General features: G+C 44.5%; 1 long non-coding RNA gene across 1 annotated transcript; it reads left to right on the forward strand.

The window, feature by feature from the left end:
- Window positions 1-4112: 4112 nt before the first annotated feature.
- LOC108928517 (uncharacterized) lies at window positions 4113-5684 on the forward strand. The gene is made up of 3 exons (XR_001965671.1): window positions 4113-4203; window positions 4693-4804; window positions 5367-5684. It is a non-coding gene; the product is annotated as an uncharacterized LOC108928517 (long non-coding RNA).
- Window positions 5685-17702: the final 12018 nt, after the last annotated feature.

Genomic DNA, 17702 nt, shown 5'->3' on the forward strand with positions numbered 1-17702 from the left:
ACTTTGAGGAGACAGATCACAGATGCCCCATTCGGGGTGTGATGTAAGTGGTTATTAATTAGCCATTCTATCATAGCTTCTCTTTATTGAATGAGGAAAACTTAACTGATTGCATAAACAGGCTATTTGGTAAAATGTTCGACTTCAAAGTGAAAAAATGTATTCATTTGTTTCATTATAGTATTATCATTTTATAAGAGTATATCATTACACATACAATTTTTATGTTCTTGGTCAACAGGTACCTTATAAAAATGCTGATTACGCCTCCTTATTTAGCATGTCAAAGTGTACAACCACAACACCTCTTGCATGACTAACACCAGCCCAGCTCCATATCCTCTGTGTGCATCGTTTTAACTTGCGGTTCTTACTTTTGCAGATTTCACACAGTAAAGAAATCTGAGAGATGCGTGTACCCCTCCGAGACCTGGGTTCAAGATATAATGAACAAACTGCAGACACCTGCTAATGCCACAGCGAAAGCCCCCTAGAGGCCTTTAAAAGCTTCAGTTACAAAAACCAAAAAAATTCCAGTGACATGCGGATTTACATTTTCTAAACTGAATCCATTTATTGAAGATATTGTAGTTCCTGTACATTGAAATTAAAATCTTCTTGATGTTAATTAGTTCATAAATTCTTTGGTTTCATTCTGCCGGCATATTAATATTTATAAAAGTTAAACTGCAATATAAGCTCAGAGACTCAGAAAAGACAGAATTTTCACTGGGTTTTTCTTGTATTTGCTATGTGAATGAAATAAATATATTCTCATAAAAAATCATCATGTTTGTGTTTTGATTATTCTGTGAAAGGCATTAGACCAGAGCAACCTTTGTCTTATGGTGGCGAGGGATACAAGAACAGATGATGTGATTCCAGGCCTCTCATGAAATAGCAAATACTGTTTTCATTTGGCAGCCAATTTTCATTCAAAAGTGGAGCACAACTCAAGATAAATGTAGGGCAAGAACAGGTGAAAACATTTAGACATGATACATGTTCATCAGCACGCATTTCAATTTCAGTTTTGTCATTTGCACATTGTTAAAGGTATCTACTGTGAGCAACAAATCAAGTCATATACTAAGAGATATATAACATAAAGGTTGGAACTCCAGTGCAGAATCCACAATGGACTTGATAATGCATTTGATGCAACAGCATGAAGTGATATAAACACAAAGAAACAGACTCATGAAGTTTGATCTTTCTCTGCTTGGGACTCGGTGGCACAGCTTCTGCATTACAACTCGTGAATGTGGGGTTTGAGACCAGCTCAGGGTGATGATGTGTTTGCCTGTTTCTCTCCCTGTTTGCAACCCTCAGACATGCACAGTAAAAAACCTTGAAAAATCATTTCCGTTCCTCCCTTGCCTTGGAAACCACACAAGTGGTCGCTGTGAGTAGGACTCGATGGCACTTTCACCCATTTCCTTGTTAAATCACAGCCTAGTTTCTTTGATGTCTTCACGGTATATAGGCTGATTACTCTTGCATAGTTGGCAAGGAAATATAATGTGATATTGTGGTGGTCTAGACCAGAAGTTTGCTCTGAAAGTGTATGAATATCTGAAGTGTTTAAACTTCTTTCAACTGAGAAATTAAGATTTGATTTGCATGACAATTCAAAGGACTTCTGGAAAGTCTGGTCACTCATGTGGGAGTTATTAGAAAGTCCCGTGTGATTGTATTTGTGATATATTCTAGCATTTTGACCTTGAGTCCTTGCTCTGTGTGCTTGGACATATTTATATTTTCTCAGTATACTTTCTCTACCTGTATGCTGCTGTGTTGCCGGGACTTTTCATGAAATGAATAAAGATTTGACGGATGGAACGGACTTAATACATTGTCATGATTCCGTCTGGGAAGTGGGTCATGAGACCCAAGTGCAGTGCAGAGGTGCACTGGATGAGGGGATGATCCGAAAGTCGTGGTCAGGAAACTAGTGAAGGTCACCGAGGAACAGACGTCGTGAGGAGAATCCGGAAACCATGAATCGAAGAACAGGCAATGGGTCGAGGGAGACGAAGAGGGTGAGAAGATTCAGGAGAAGGAGGGTTGAGGAACAGGAACAAGGACAAGGAGGTCAGGGAAGAGGTAAGCAAAATGATCCTAGAAGCACAAGACGTGGGTTCAAGATATAATGAACAAACTGCAGACGTGTGCTAATACCACAACAAAAGCCTCCAAGAGTAAGGCTGAACGAGGTTCCGCATCTTCCTGCGCTCCAGGATGTCCTTTTTTGTGCCCTGCCCCTGATTGGCCGCAGGTGCTCCTCGTTGTCGAGGTGGAGGGTGTGACATGCATTAGTATTACTAAACAGTGGTGCAGCAATATTAGTATGCTTCTTATAGCTACACAACGTGGCCAAGGATGGGGGGTCTCTGTGACCCTGAAATCGATCAAAATCACAAAACACACATTTCGTCACAAAAAAGGTAGTTTATCCTATGGAAATGTACAAGTGTGACTTGTCAGAAAGCAACACTTTGAGATCCACACTTCTACTAGGTAGCCCCTTGTGAGCCGGATCTCAAGCTGTTCATTCCTGTTTGGTGATGACCTTCAAATTTACACATATTCCTTCTGTAGACATTTTTCTCAAAAGCAAATCAAAGAAATTTTTAACATTTACTTATGTCCACAGTGACGTGCAATGCTATGCACTGTCCTGAGCATCCCTACATTCACACAATGAGCAACCCAACACATAGAGACACACACACACACATACAGACATTTACTCACATTCACACATTAAGGGCAATTTTGAGTTATAAATCCATGTGAAACCCTTGTGTTTGTCTTCTGAGAGGAAACCAGAGCACGCAGGGGAAGTTTACTTGAACATGGAGAGAAACTGCAAATTCCGCACAGTATGAGCGGAGCTCGAACCTGCATCCAAAAGTGACGGCCCAGGAGCTGTGAAGCACCGGCGCTACCTGCTGTACTACCCTTGTCCTAATTTACTTGCCATAAGTGTAGTTTCATATTTAGTAGAATCAGCATTCAGTAGACACTGCTGTTTTTATTTAGGTCTGACACTTTTTTCCAATGCAAATTACAATATTAGGTTTGTGCAATGAGCAACATAGAGTTATTCATATATTCATAGACCTGGGTGACTTTCATTGTTGAATTCAGGTGTCTTGCTCATGGCACTACAGCAGAAGCAGGGACTTGAACCCAAAGCCTTTGCATGCGAGGAATAGGTATCTAACACCTGTACTACCTTCTGCTTATGAACTCTTTGTAACACGGAAGAGATATGGGTTTCTTATAGTCATGCAATAACTATTTTTGTTTCTTTTTCAGAAGATGAAACACCTCTTTCTCTTTATTGCATCGACATTCCAGATTGTAAATTCATGTGGACCATAATAGTGCAGCCTTGGTGATAGTCTGTCACACTAACAAAAACAGCATCACCAGACACGGAACTGAGTGAAATAGAAAGCAGACAGTAAGAACGAGAGAGCAGCGTCAAACCCCAGTCGAAGAAAGCAGAGCCATAAGAGAGAATCCTTATATTCCACAGACAAACCTTTCAGTCGCTGAGTAATTATGGAATGTTTTATTTAATAACGTTTATGGAATGTACTGACAATCTCTTAAATGCAGCTACGGTAAAAGTGACAAAGTCAGCTTTTAACGTAACTTGAATTTCATATAACACTCTCATTCACTGGTTTGACAGCACGTTACTGTCATTTGTAAGGAAGCAGAGATTTACAATAAAATATAAAAATGGGCCGTGAGAAATAAACATTTTTAGACCGACGTGCAAGCGGTGCTGTGTTATAAAAACGTATCAATGACACAGAACGAAGTGTGACACTGCTTAGAAAAGTGTAGCGATGCACGAGAGGTTGCCGCTTGGTGCTAAAAGTAGCTCAACCGCAGCACCATATTGCTGTGAAGTCACTTCCTTCCACACAAGTCCATTTTCCAACCTTGACCAGGAGTAGTTTCCCTGGGATTTCCCTTTCGTGTGTGATGCAGCGTAAGAAGAAAACGTGGGTCACCGTGGAAAGTCGGAGGCTGGAGGGCCCATAAAAGATGGGTGGCCGCGGCTCCGCGATCAGAACAGCTTCATCTCAGGACTGAACAGAAAGAGACCACCAGACAACATGAAGCACCTCTGCGTCGTCGCTCTCATCTTCAGCGCCCTCGTCTCCCTGACGCTGAGTTACAGTACGTGCATCTTCTGTTTCCTGGTGCTCAGCTTGTGTTTCTCTCAGTCTCTCTTCTCTCAGATGTTTTCATTGTCATTTTCTGTCTTTCTTGTAAATTTTGGATTAGTGTCTCATCTGAGGGGGGGGGGTGGTGGCGCAGCGGGTTGAACCGGGTCCTGTTCTCCGATGGGTCTAGGGTCTGAGTCCCGCTTGGGGTGCCTTGCAGCGGACTGGCGTCCCGTCCTGGGTGTGTCCCCTCCCCCTTCAGCCTTACGCCCTATGTTGCCGGGTTAGGCTCCGGCTCGCAGCGACCCTGCTCAGGACAAGCAGTTCAGACGATGCTTGTGTGTCTCATCTATTCTTGGGCCACAGCTAAACAGAAGAAGTTCAGTTACTGATATTTGGTACTAGTACTAAAAAGAAAACAATAGCTGAAGTTTACTTTCCTGAGGTGTAGAAACCAATGTCTGATTTTTGAAAAGTAATTATAATGTTGTTTCATTTACAGGTGGCAGTGAAGCAGGAGTTTGCTGCTTTGAATTGTTCAAATCCAGAGTTCCAGCAAAATCGGTGTTAAGCGTTCAGGAAACAGATGAGAGATGCCTCCTTCGTGCTGTGATGTAAGTGAGTCATTACACCATAACTTGATTCATGGAACAAGGAAATATGAGTTAAATGTATAAGCAGGTAAAATTTGAACGCCGTCTTAAAACATGCATCTATTATTAGATTTCACAATTACTACTTCAAGTGTAATACAAATGAAAACATTAGTTTTTTTTAAAAAAAGGTTTTTGGTTTCTACCGGGGGGCGCAGTGGGTTGGACCGGGTCCCGCTCTTCAGTGGGTCTGGGGTTCGAGTCCCGTTTGGGGTGCCTTGCGACGGACTGGCGTCCCGTCCTGGGTGTGTCCCCTCCCCCTCCGGCCTTACGCCCTGTGTTGACGGGTAGGCTCTGGTTCCCCGCGACCCCGTATGGGACGAGCGGTTCCGAAAATGTGTGTGTTTTTGGTTTCTTTAGTTGATATCTAAAATCTTTGCCATCGACTGTTATTTATCATGTTAAAGAATGCAACCGCCCACGAGTAAAACCAGGAGTGTTTCCATCCAGAATTCAGCTCCTCATCTTCTGCATCAAGTCCTGTCTGCAGCATTTAAACTTTTTTTTTTTTTAACTTTTCCAGACTGCACACAGTAAAGAAGCAGATATGTGCGCACCCGTCACTGCCTTGGGTTCAGACAATAATGAAGAAAGTGAAGACAACCGCCTAACCTGTGAGAAGGGAAACAACGCCTCCAGCAGCCTCTACAGGAATTACTTCTGGAGACAAAACTGCAGCACGCGCACTGACTTCTCCCTGATTGTGATAATGTTCTGAATTTACTGCAGCTTCTGTACACTGATGTTAGTTTGTTTACTAAGCTTTTATTTCTTTTTTGTCAGGATGTTAATGAAAAAATCCATGAGTATTCAAAAAGCAGTATCAAAATTAAGTTATAAGCTAGGCCACTCAGAAAATATGGATCTTTTGAGGTTTTATCGTTAATTTGCTGTGCAAATGAAATAAATATATACTGATAAAGACACAAGTTATGTGTGCTCTCATTATTATTCACTATGATGAAAAATCAGTTTCATGAACTGAAGCTGAATAGATCACATGATCAAGGGCTTCTAACAACCAGAATGTTGTGTTTCATATACATTTATGAAGTTAGTAGTTGATTCCCTCCAATGTGAAATAATGCTGAGTAAACAAAAGTTCAGGAGGCAGGTTTAGTGGAGCAGTGTTCATTCAACAATTCAAAATATTTTTAGTTGCCATTTTTCAACAATTCCTGCATACCAGTACATTTTTTTAGTAGATGCTTTTCTCCAAAGCGACTTACAATGGATACTATGTAGTGTTATCAGCCCACACACATTATTCACCGTGGTGACTTACACTGCTGGATACATTACTTACACTGGGCCACTCATCCATACATCAGCGGGACGCACTCTCTCTGTCACTCACACACTACGGGGGAACCTGAACCTCCTGTCTTTGGAGTGTGGGAGGAAACCAGAGCACCCAAAAGAAACACACACAGACACAACATGCAAACTCCACAAAGACTGAGCAGGGATTGAACCCACATCTTCTTGCACCACCCATTTGCTGTGAGATAGCAGCGCTACTCACTATACCACTATGTTAGCAGTAAGATCGCTGTCATCCTGGTCGCATGGTGTTCTCACTCATGGCAGGTCCAAAATGAAAAATTTCTTGTTCTTGGTTCAAGTGTGGTGGAATAAACTTCTTGTTTCCTTCAGGAGTGCTGAATCCCTCATAGCATTCAAGAAAGGTCTCAGAACCATGTCTTTTAGAACAATTTCTCTCCTAATTTTATAAAAGTTACATAAACTTACCCAATACCAAATGATCTATATAATTGTGTCGTATCACCTGGATGGTATAAGAGGATATGGGTTCAGTCCCCTCTCAGTTTGTGTGGAGTTTACTTGTTGTGCATGGGTTTCTTTATTGCTCTGGTTTCCTCCCACATCCAGAGGCATAGTAGTCACTGTAAGTCACTGTTGGGAAAAGTGTCTGCTAAATGAATGAATATAAAATGTAATTTGGTGTAAATTTTGTGATATAGCCTCGCAGAAAAGTAACCCCGCCCCCAGCCTTACGCCCTGTGTTGCTGGGTTTGGCTGAGGCTCACCGTGACCTGGCTCAGGACAAGTAATTTCAGACTCTGTGTGCATTAGATTTCATTATTGGCATTACAGTTTTTAGGATTTATTTACTGAATAAAGATTTTAATTAGCAGAAATGATGAATGGAGAAAATTTTTTATCTGTCAAGTTGGACACTGTGGAACCAGACACCTTGGATGGTAATCCATTCTGATCTGTGTAAAAACTGTGTCTCTATGAGATTCCACAAAATGAGTGGGTGCTGCTGCTGCCTTTTGTCACATCTGGACACGAGTCCGACATGGAGGGGGGGGTGTTGCTGTAATGTTCGAACATGAACGAAAAGTACAATAATGCTATAATGACCCACGTGGAGAATTTATTTAGACGTGCACAGTGCAAACTGCAAAGTACAGTGTAGAAACGACGAACGCGGGACAAAGAGACATGCATAGTATTTTCACAAGGGATGAAAAGTGAAACACGAATCTATGAGTGGGATTGAATACGGAGGTGTGTCAAAATACCGGGCTGGAGCACAAAAGGCAGGAGTAACGCTAACAAGACAGAAATTCGGGCCCATCAACGCCTCTACTTCCTCAGGCGTCTGAAGAAATTCAGGATGTCCACTACAGTCCTCACCACTTTCTACAGGTGTGCTGTGGAGTCCATCCTCACAGGGTGTATTACATCCTGGGGTGGCAGCTGCTCCATACAGGACAAGAAAGCCCTACAGAGGGTGGTCAAAATAGCTCAGGAAACCATCTGCACACAAGTACCAGCAGTCGAGGACACCTACATCACACGCTGCCTCAGAAAGACGATGCACATCGTGAGAGACCATAGTCACCCTGCACAGGCACTTTTCTCTTCCCTACCATCTGCAAAACGGCTTAGCTCTATTCGAACCCGCACCGCTAGGTACAGGAATAGCTTTTACCCCACTGCTGTAAGAGTATACAAGACTAACCAATATGCCACCTTTAGTAACTAGAGTTGGACTGCTCCACCCAAGCACACTGGTAAATTACACTGCCACTTCAAGCATTCGCATTCTCATCCTCACGTTCCAAGTTCTCTGGCTGTCAACTGGTATTATGGTTATTACTATTGCATTACTCACTGTCATCGTCAGTGTCATTGTTTTGTTTTGTGCAGTATTTCTATTGTCTTTGTCTTTGCCTATAGTCTGTGGAGAAGCATTCAATAAGAATTTCGTGATACTTGTACAGGGTACTTGTACCTATGACAATAAATTTGAAACTTGGCTGGAAAATAAACACATATGGGGCAAGACTTGGGAAATAGGTGCGTAATTAGGTTCACTAGGAAATCACAATCAAACGATGATTAAGAGTCGCGACGATGATGAAGAGTCGGGATCCAGCCTCAGTCGTTTGTTCCTTTCATGCTCCACTAATGACCAGATTATGAACAGGTGCAGGGGTCTGGGTGCATGGCACTAAGTGGCACCGAGTGGCGCCTTCTCTGGCCTATACGGGTATTGCCGCTATGGGTCACGACACCTTCATGCTGGACTTGAACTCCATGCAGGTGTGCAGGAATGATCTGCTGGGGTCTGGTGTGGGGCGTGACACTCTGTCATCTCCGTGCATCTTGTACATAAGGGAACTCAATGAACATATATAAAAGCAGAAAGATTACACAGAAAATAGTAAAAAAGTAATCGGTTTTTGCTCTTCATTTCTCAAAAAAATTGTACTCTGTGATTGTAGAAATGTACAGCTGTACTGAGAGTGATGAAATTCTATTAATACTGGGACAATCATACTAGCCGGCATTTCTGTATTAACTTTCATTTTGGAAGGATTTGATTTGATAATTAAGCGCTTTTGATGGAAAATATCTATTTTCAAGACCAATTTAAAATTTACAAATTTTTTAAGGTACAATCAAAAATCGTGCACTTTTCCAGGCCTGTGTGGATCATGTCAGGAACTCTGGCAACATTTTGTCAGGTCTAAAGGCAAAAATATCTATCCATTGTTGATCCACTACAAATCCTCTTGGTGACTCATTAATAAATTAATTAATAAACAATTCTTACCTTCCTTTGAAAGTTTTTAACCACGAGAAGACAAGGACTGAGAAGGATTGTTAAGCTAAATGCTAAACAGTCAAATGTCAGTCCTCCAGTATTGCACACTGCGGAGCTATTCACCTGATGTAGCCTCAGTTTCGAATTGCATAATTCAGTGATTTATCACAATTTTAATATATGAATAATTTAAAAATTATTCATAGAAATTTAACATAATTCAAGAGATTACTGTCTTTGCGTATTTTCCATCAAATGTATGCACAGACACATATACAGAACTACCAAGCCCAGTGCTAGAAAGAAACATATTGAGGATATCCTGAAGACATCCTCTGACATCCTAATGGAGCTTTATTATAATGACTTACATTTGGGGGATTCCTTTATTTGTCTTAGTAACAAAGTTGTCCAACGAATGTCCTCTGGACCTTCCCCCAAAAGGGGACATGATGGGACCCTCCAGGGGGCATACGCTGGGTGTCGCTTGTTTGCTAGGAGGTGGTTGTGTTGTTCAGGATGTTAGCATTTAATGAGAGGGATTTTGGATATTGTCAAAGGAAATTGGAAAACAATTACAGCATATATATATATATCATACTTTTACAACATAGTGTTAAAATGTAAGGAAATTCATAAATTACACTTTGTAAAATCATACATTTACATTTACATTTATTCATTTAGCAGACACTTTTCTCCAAAGCAATGTTCATCTCATAAAAAATACAATTTGTGCAATACATTAGGAGAAAGAGAAACATAATTGCAGACTTGCAAATTTTTTTTGATTTTTCAGCCAAGTTATGAGTGCAAAAAGTTGAAAACTCGCTGTCATAAGATATACACATGTAGACTCTTGCAATGGCTCTTCGGAATAAAGAATGTTGTTACAGTCTGGGGTGCTGTCGGAGTGGCTAAAGCATCTCACAAGATTACACTTAGAAGATAGCAATTCAGGATTAAGTGTGTTGCAATAGAAATTCAGAAAAAAAATGGACAAGTCCAGACACCATCATTCAGGAAGTGAAAGTTATATAAAGGTAAGAACAGATTAAAGGAAAAAGCAAAATAATGAGGGAAACATGATGATTACTGAAGAATAATCATCATCAATAACCTTACGAAAACTACACCCGTAACGGATTTTATCAATGTGGGTAGCATTGTCCCTTATTTGACATATTTGTTCATGAAAATTAACAATATTACATCATAAATGTAACAATAATTTACCCGATTGAAGAGCTGGGTGACTTTTAAGGGAGCTATTTACTATATGAATCAAAGGCTTGTGAATACAGTAACTAACCCTATACCATTAGCTGATTCGAAGCTCTCTGTATCATGGAAATATATGGGTATTTGTGGCATTCATTCACTGTTGAGCGACTCCGTATGGGACAAGCAGTTCAGAAAATGTGTGTGTATTTGTGGCATTGCAATAGTACACTGGTGACATATTATTTCCTCTAGTGACTGCATGGCGATGGGCTGACATCAGAAACAGGGTGATGTCACCCTGACTAGCCCAAGTCAAAAACTCACAGCCCAGAAGCTAGGAGGCACCAGCATTAGCCCTGTGTTACATTCGTTCATTCATAGAGCTGTGTAACTTTCACCGTAGAATCCATGTGCTTTGCTCAAGCTTTCTACGGCAGGAGCAGGGACTCAAGCCCAAGGCCTCTGAGTACTAGGATGCTAGTCCATCAGAAGGTACCCCAAGCAGGACTCAGACCCCAGACCCACTACACAGAGGTCTATTGGCTAAACTCGCTGCACCGTCGCACCCCCCCCCCCACAGCATAAACAGAACAAGGTAAATCAGCTAAATGGACAGCAGACAGAAAGAAGGAGAGCAGTGTTAAACCCTAGTCAAAGAAAGCAGAAGTATGAGAGAGAATGACCACGTTCCATAGGCAAACCAGGCAGTCACTGAGGATTTATGATTCTTTGTATACAATGATCAACAATCTCTCTATTAAGCGTATTACGAAACAAGCAACTACAACTAAATAAACATTAACAGAACTAGAGTTATTACCAAAACGATTCAGTAAAAATTCAAATAGCCCTAACATGGATCAACAAAAATTAACAAGAAATTGCTGTGATGGCATGTTTCTGTCATTTCTAAAAGAAGCGAAGATGTACAGGAAAGGTGGGCAGTGAGTCATATACACAATTTTAAACTGATAGTAAGATGTCCTTTGTTATAAAAATGCATCAACCGCAGCACCATATCACTGTGAGGTCACTTTCTTCCACACATGTCCAGTTCTTAACCTTGGTCAGGAGTAGTTTCCCTGGGATTTCCCTTTCGCGTGCGATGCAGCGTAGGACGAAAAACGTGGGCCACTGTGGAAAGTCAGGGGTTGCTGGACCCATAAAAGGTGGGTGGCCACGGCTCCACGATCAGAACAGCTTCACCTCGGGGCTGAACAGAAAGAGACCACCAGACAACACGAAGCATCTCTGCGTCGCTGCTCTCGTCCTCGGCGCCCTAGTGTCCCTGACGCTGTGTAACAGTACGTACATCTTCTGTTTCCTGGGTGCTCAGCTCGTGTTTCTCTCAGTCTCTCAGTTCTTTTTATCATAATTTTCTTTCTTGTAAATTTTCGTTTAATGTCTCATCTGTTCTCGGGCCACAGCTAAACAGAAGAAGTTCAGTTACTGATATTTGGTACCAGCACTAAAAAGAAAACAATAGCTGAAGTTTACTTTCCTGAGGTGCAGAAACCAATGTCTGATTTTTGAAAAGTAATTATAATGTTGTTTCATTTGCAGATGCCAATAATCCACCAGTTTGCTGCTCTGAATTGTTGAAATCCAGAGTTCCAGCAAAATCTGTGTCAAGCTTTGAGGAAACAGATGTGACATGCCCTCTTCGTGGTGTGATGTAAGTGTGTCGTAATACCATTACTTGATTTATGGAATGAGAAAAAATTTAGTGAAATCTATAAGCCAGTTGGTAAAGTTTATTGTAATTCCATCTTAAAATATGCATTTTACAAGGTGAAATGTATTATTATTCTGAATATATTTTGAAAGAGTATCTTCCTCCGCTTTTATCCGGGGCCGGGTCGCGGGGGCAGCAGTCCTAGCAGAGTCCTCCAGACTTCCCTCTCCCCGCACACCTCCTCCAGTTCCTCTGGGGGAACCCCAAGGCGTTCCCAGGCCAGCCGGGAGACATAGTCTCTCCAACGTGTCCTGGGTCTGCCCCGAGGCCTCCTCCCAGTGGGACAAGCCTGGAACACCTCCCCAGGGAGGCGTCCAGGAGGCATCCGGAACAGATGCCCGAGCCACCTCAACTGGCTCCTCTCGATGCGGAGGAGCAGCGGCTCTACTCCGAGCTCTTCCCAGGTGACTGAGCTCCTCACCCTATCCCTAAGGGTGCGCCCAGCCACTCTGCGGAGGAAACTCATTTCTGCTGCTTGTATCCGCGATCTCATTCTTTCGGTCATGATCCAGAGTTCATGACCATAGGTGAGGGTAGGAACGTAGATCGACCGGTAAATTGAGAGCTTCGCCTTACGACTCAGCTCCCTCTTCACCACAACAGACCGGTACAATGACTGCATTACTGCGGACGCCGCACCGATCCGTCTGTAAACCTGCCGCTCCATTTTTCCCTCACTCGTGAACAAGACCCCAAGATACTTAAACTCCTCCACTTGAGGGAGCAACTCCCCCCTAACCCGGAGGGGGCAATCCACCTTTTTCCGACTGAGAACCATGGCCTCGGATTTGGAGGTGCTGATTCTCATCCCCGCCGCTTCGCGCTCGGCTGCAAACCTCCCCAGTGCACGCTGCAAGTCTTGACTTGATGAAGCCAACAGGACCACATCGTCCGCAAAATGCAGAGACGAGATCTCGCGGCCACCAAAACAGACACCCTCCGTTCCCTGACTGCGCCTAGAAATTCTGTCCATAAAGATAATGAACAGAATCGGTGACAAAGGGCAGCCCTGGCGGAGTCCAACATGCACCGGGAACAGGTCTGACTTACTGCCGGCAATGCGAACCAAGCTCCTGCTCCGGTCATACAGGGAACGAACAGCCCGTAGCAACGAGCCCCGAACCCCATAATCCCGAAGTACCCCCCACAGGATGCCACGAGGGACACGGTCGAATGCCTTCTCCAGGTCCACAAAACACATATGGACTGGTTGGGCAAACTCCCACGAACCCTCCAGCACCCTAGTGAGGGTATAGAGCTGGTCCAGTGTTCCACAGCCAGGGCGAAAACCGCATTGCTCCTCCTGAATCCGAGGTTCGACTATCGGTCGGATTCTCCTTTCCAGTACCCTGGCATAGACTTTCCCAGGGAGGCTAAGGAGTGTGATCCCCCTGTAGTTGGAACACAATCTCCGGTCCCCCTTCTTAAAAAGAGGGACCACCACCCCGGTCTGCCAGTCCAGAGGCACCGTTCCCGAACTCCACGCGATGCTGCAGAGGCGTGTCAGCCAAGACAGCCCCACAACATCCAGAGACTTGAGAAACTCGAGGCGGATCTCATCCACCCCCGGAGCCTTGCCACCGAGGAGTTTTTTTGACTACCTCAGCAACTTCAGCCAGGGTAATGGACGAGTCCCCCTCCGAGTCCCCAGCCTCAGCTTCCTCTACGGAAGGCGTGTCGGAGGGATTGAGGAGATCCTCAAAGTACTCCTTCCACCGCCCGAGAACATCCTCAGCTGAGGTCAGCAGCGCACCACTTCCACTGTAAACAGTGTTCGTGGAACACCGCTTCCCCCCTCTGAGTCGCCGGACGGTTTGCCAGAATCTCTTTGAGGCCGACTGAAAGTCTTCCTCCATGGCCTCACCGAACTCCTCCCAAGCCCGAGTTTTTGCCGCGGCGACTGCCAGAGCCGCGCTCCGTTTGGCCCGTCGGTACCTGTCAGCTGCTTCAGGGGTCCCATGAGCCAGCCAGGCCCGATAGAACTCCTTCTTCAGCTTGACGGCATCCCTTACTTCCGGTGTCCACCACCGTGTTCGGGGATTGCCGCCGCGACAGGCGCCGGAGACCTTATGGCCGCAGCTCCGAACCGCCGCCCCGACAATGGAGGAGCGGAACATAGTCCATTCGGACTCGATGTCCCCCACCTCCCTCGGGACCTGGTTGAAGCTCTGTCGGAGGTGGGAGTTGAAGACCTCTCTGACAGGGGCCTCCGCCAAACGTTCCCAACAGACCCTCACTATGCGTTTGGGCCTGCCAGGTCTGTCCAGCTTTTTCCCCCGCCATCGAATCCAACTCACCACCAGGTGGTGATCAGTTGACAGCTCAGCCCCTCTCTTCACCCGAGTGTCCAAGACATATGGCCTAAGGTCAGAAGAAACGACTACAAAGTCGATCATCGACCTCTGACCTAGGGTGTCCTGGTGCCAAGTGCACTGATGGACACCCTTATGCATGAACATGATGTTCGTTATGGATAAACCGTGACTAGCACAGAAATCCAATAACAACTCACCGCTCGGGTTCAGATCAGGGAGGCCGTTCCTCCCAATCACGCCCCTCCAGGTATCACTGTCGCTGCCCACGTGGGCGTTAAAGTCCCCCAGTAGAACGACAGAGTCCCCAGTGGGAGCGCTTTCCAGCACGCCCCCCAGGGACTCTAAAAAGGCCGGGTACTCTACACTGCCGCTAGGCGCATAAGCACAAACGACAGTGAGAGACCGTTCCCTGACCCGAAGGCGTAGGGAGATGACCCTCTCATTCACCGGGGTAGACTCCAACACATGGCGGCTGAACTGGGGGGCTATTAATAAGCCCACATCAGCCCGCCGCCTCTCACCTTGGGCAACGCCAGAATAGTGGAGAGTCCACCCTCGATCGAGAAGAGTGGTTCCAGAACCCAAGCTGTGAGTGGAAGTGAGCCCGACTATATCTAGACGGTATCTCTCAACTTCCCGCACCAGCTCAGGCTCCTTCCCCGCCAGTGAGGTGACATTCCAAGTCCCAAAAACCAGAGTTGGCGCCCGAGGTTTGGGTCGGCCGGGCACTCGGCCCCGACCACCGCCCAAATCACAATGCACCGGCCCCTTACGGTTTCTCCGGCAGGTGGTGAGCCCACCGAAGAGTGGCTCCACGTCATGGCTTCGGGCTGAGCCCGGCCAGGCCCCGTGGGCATAGACCTGGCCACCAGGCGCTCGCATGCGAGCCCCCCCCCCAGGCCTGGCTCCAGGGTGGGGCCCCGGTGACCCCATACCGGGCGGGGTAAACGAAAGCCTTGATTTTTTCCTCATAAGGGGTTTTTGAACCGCGCTTTGTCTCGTCTGTCATCCAGGACCTGTCTGCCATATGGGAGACCCTACCAGGGGCATATAGCCCCAGACAACATAGCTCCTGGACTCATTCAGGCACTCAAACCCTCCACCACGGTAAGGTGATTTTGAAAGAGTAATACATGTAATATTTTTGTGGCGCATGGCACTCTGTGTTCGGATGGGGCAAAGAAGGATGCACAGGCAGCATTCATTTCGAACATTTTATTAGAAAACCGACACACTGGGAAATAATACTCTCAGTCCGAGGACCCCGTTTCCTCAAGGACCTGCACCTCCAGCCAGCTTTCCCAGCCTGCTTAGCGCCCCCAGGTTTTCTTTTCCACACAGTACCAGACAGACATCCCATTAGTTTCCCCATAAACTGGCCTAATGATTTATCCCTCTATTTACAATTTACCCACAGTTGAACTATTTACAATAAACAAATCTTCCTGCCCAAACACACAGTAACGCGGGTCATTAAATTTTGGTTTTTTTCTTTTTTTTTTTTTTTAATTTTTGCAGCAAACATATAAAATCTTTCTCATTAAATATTTTTTGTCATGCTGAAGAATACAAGAACATATCACAAATGCAGCTCCTCGTCGTCTACATCAGTTCCTGTCTGCACCATTTAAACTTGTGTTTATTATTTTTCGGGTGGGGGTGCACTGGTGCAGTGGGTTTGACCGGGTCCTGCTCTCTGGTGGGTCTGGCGTTCAAGTTCCGCTTGGGGTGCCTTGCGACGGACTGGCGTCCTGTCTTGGGTGTGTCCCCTCCCCCTCCAGCCTTATGCCCTATGTTGCTGGGTTAGGCTCTGGCTCACTGCAACCCTGCTTGGGACAAGTGGTTTCAGTTTGTGTGTGTGTCTTCTTACTTTTCCAGACTGCACACAGTTAAGAAGCGTCAGATATGTGTTGACTCGTCAGAGCGTTGGGTTCAGGAAATAATGAAGAAACTGCCGAAAACTGCTTCTCCTGCGTGAGAAGGGAAACAGCACCACCAGTGGCCTCTATAGGGATCAGTTCTGGAGACTAAACTTCAGCGGCACGCGGACTGACTTTAGTCTGACTGTGGTCAAATAATGTTTATAATTTAATTTACTTCAGCTGTTGTACACAGATTAGTTATGTGATCAGTGAGCTAAGTTTTCTTTTTCCTCTTTCTCACGGTGTTAACAACAGTGCTAATGCAGGTTAAGACCTATATTAAAAGCAGGATACAAACTGGGACACTCAGGAAAGATGTGTTTTGCTGAGTTTATCATTTATTTGCTGTGTGAATTAAATAAATATATTGCCATGAAGAATCTACATCGTGTACTCTAATTATCCATGTAGTGGCACCAGCACTACCTCATTATAGAAATTGACGCAGATGAGATCCCATGGTCACGGCCCTATAATAAATGTACTTAACACAGTTTTTGCTCTTAAGATATGAAGTGTGTTTTTTTTTTTTATACATATCCCACAAGAAAATGTATTTTATTGCTATGTTTCATGTTAGAAGCTCAATCTGCAATTATGTCTGAGTGAAATGTCTGCCTTCCACTAGAAACACACTTTGTGAGGGGAGGGCCAGCAGGGCCATTTGGCCCAGACCTCATCTGACTGGGGGCCTAATCCTTATCTCAGCCAAGGGTACATTACAGTATCATACTGAAACTAATTAAAAGATGTTGCCACTCTTTGTGAACAGTCTTTAATCGATACCATAAGAACAAAAATTAAACCCTATTGTACCTTTTGTACTTTTTCTGAGATGTACGTTGCTTTGAACAAAAGTGTCTGCTAAATGAATAAATGTAAATGTAAACCCTCTAATCTTTCACATCACAAATCAGAAAAACAAAATAACATCCAAACATTTCATCATAAAAACATTTCTCAACATAAACATGACAGAGCTTATTCACTTCTTCAAACATCTTATTTTACTAATACAAAGAGCAATAAACCGAGTTTAACAACAAATATAGATATCCACTATGACAAAAAGAACTTGGGACTTTAAAACCCTTGACCATTAAAAGTAGTTTAGATACAAGGTTTAAAACACGTGTATTACACCCGCAACAAAAGTACCCAAGCACCCATGTCAAACTTTTACACGCTGGTTTTGCTCTGTCATTAAAAACCATAAACACTCATACAACACACATCTAAAAAAATGAAACATTATTAAATCTAAAATGGTACTGTCACACGGAACACAGGGAGCCAGGACGGCTGAACCCGAGTGCAGCATTGTTCTTCTGAAGTTGAGGGAAGAGGCAAGTTCTCAAAACCAGGGACAGGCGAAGGGTTGGTCGATCGGCGAACAGGACAGGAATGAGGATCCATGGACGTGGTCAGAAAACGAAGCAAGGAGTCAAAAACCAGAGATCGTGAACAGAGAATAGAATAAGTGTGTGCGCGAAGTAACGCGAGGAAGGGCGGTTGTCCCAAACGAGATTCCGCAACGGTACGGGAGCTGAAGAGGGTCTTTATAGGGTGAGCGATCTAT

This window comes from Scleropages formosus, chromosome 1, assembly GCF_900964775.1.
Source record: "Scleropages formosus chromosome 1, fSclFor1.1, whole genome shotgun sequence".
Lineage (NCBI taxonomy): Eukaryota > Metazoa > Chordata > Actinopteri > Osteoglossiformes > Osteoglossidae > Scleropages > Scleropages formosus.